Source organism: Micropterus dolomieu, linkage group LG22, assembly GCF_021292245.1.
Source record: "Micropterus dolomieu isolate WLL.071019.BEF.003 ecotype Adirondacks linkage group LG22, ASM2129224v1, whole genome shotgun sequence".
Lineage (NCBI taxonomy): Eukaryota > Metazoa > Chordata > Actinopteri > Centrarchiformes > Centrarchidae > Micropterus > Micropterus dolomieu.
Genome location: NC_060171.1, coordinates 9586247 through 9588389, shown reverse-complemented (window position 1 = coordinate 9588389; position 2143 = coordinate 9586247).

The following is a 2143-nucleotide window of genomic DNA, read 5'->3' as shown; positions in this document are numbered from 1 at the left end:
CAGAATCTGCTCAGTTACTGGGATTTTCACGCGCAACCATTTCTAGGGTTTACAAAGAATGGTGTGAAAAGGGTAAAACATCCAGTATGCGGCAGTCCTGTGGGCGAAAATGCCTTGTTGATGCTAGAGGTCAGAGGAGAATAGGCCGACTGATTCAAGCTGATAGAAGAGCAACTTTGACTGAAATAACCACTCGTTACAACCGAGGTATACAGCAAAGCATTTGTGAAGCCACAACACGCACAACCTTGAGGCGGATGGGCTACAACAGCAGAAGACCCCACCGGGTACCACTCATCTCCACTACAAATAGGAAAAAGAGGCTACAATTTGCAAGAGCTCACCAAAATTGGACAGTTGAAGACTGGAAAAATGTTGCCTGGTCTGAGTCTCGATTTCTGTTGAGACATTCAGATGGTAGAGTCAGAAATTGGCGTAAACAGAATGAGAACATGGATCCATCATGCCTTGTTACCACTGTGCAGGCTGGTGGTGGTGGTGTAATGGTGTGGGGGATGTTTTCTTGGCACACTTTAGGCCCCTTGGTGCCAATTGGGCATCGTTTAAATGCCACGGCCTACCTGAGCATTGTTTCTGACCATGTCCATCCCTTTATGGCCACCATGTACCCGTCCTCTGATGGCTACTTCCAGCAGGATAATGCAGCATGTCACAAAGCTCGAATCATTTCAAATTGGTTTCTTGAACATGACAATGAGTTCACTGTACTAAAATGGCCCCCACAGTCACCAGATCTCAACCCAATAGAGCATCTTTGGGATGTGGTGGAACGGGAGCTTCATCAACTGCAAGATGCTATCCTCTCAATATGGGCCAACATTTCTAAAGAATGCTTTCAGCACCTTGTTGAATCAATGCCACGTAGAATTAAGGCAGTTCTGAAGGCGAAAGGGGGTCAAACACAGTATTAGTATGGTGTTCCTAATAATCCTTTAGGTGAGTGTAGATGCCAATGTCCTGGGTAACATTTGACTTGAGCCACACTATCAGCATGGCTCTAGGGGTGGCATTGTTGGTCAGTCCACCATCTTGGTCCAGACAAAAATATCTCAGCGACTATTGTATTGAAGTGTTTTTTGTGAGCCCCTGACTTTCCTCTAGCGCCACCATAAGGTGGAAAATTTTCAACTTTTCATAAGTGGGTTAGTCACAGAAAGAAAAAGTCATACTCCACTTGAGTTGCACTTTCTTACTGAGACAAAGTATCAGGGCATTGTCACAACACGGATCCTTTTTCTCTTGTAACATGGTAGGTACCGGTGCACAACTGCTTACTCTAGTTTGCTCAGTTAGCGGTCCTATTAGCTGACTCTAAGTGGGCTGGGAGCTTGGAATACTGGGGGCGTGTGTTTGTGTACATTGCTAGCACAGAAGCTTTGGACCGCTGGGAATCCAGTTTGACGACGGAATATTTTACCGAGGTAATTTACATCAGTCGTCTTTCTAAAGGTGCAATAGCCTACATTTTTATGTAGCGCATCATCCTGGAGCAGAAGGAGGGGGGATTCTAGGGGGCAGCGACTATAGACATTAGCATTGTCTATTAGCACAACCCTAGTGTCCTTGCTGGTTGTTCCAATACATTCAGAATCATTACCCTTACCATTTTCTGATGCCCCAAAAATATATATTTATATAATTAAATTAATATTATAAAAGTGCAACAGCTAGTCGAGTAATGGCTTGAGCCTTTTAGACAATTCATTTTCTATGGAGGATGCAAAAGTTGAGTTTGTCAAGCAGCTGGGGTGAGAAAGTTGTAGGCATGGGTGAAACACTTGTCCTTCAAAAACAGCAAGCCTCTTTGATGACAGTATGCTACAAAATGTGCACTTTTGGCAGTCGAAATTGTAGCTATCAAAGCTGTTTTCAAGGATTTGCTTCTCAAAGATATGTCTGTCACTGCTTTGCTGACACTAATGCACTTTTCATTGAGTGTCATTTGTGTTTATTTCTTGACTAAATCACTATTTGTTCAGAGGCAGACTTGGGAAAAACAAGTTATTTGCATACCATAACCCCCCATCCCCAAACACACAGTACTTCCTTGTGGCTTATAAGAAAAATAGACACTATACTGAGGACTGTCCAAATCAACCATCAGGGTAAAAATCTGGTTTTA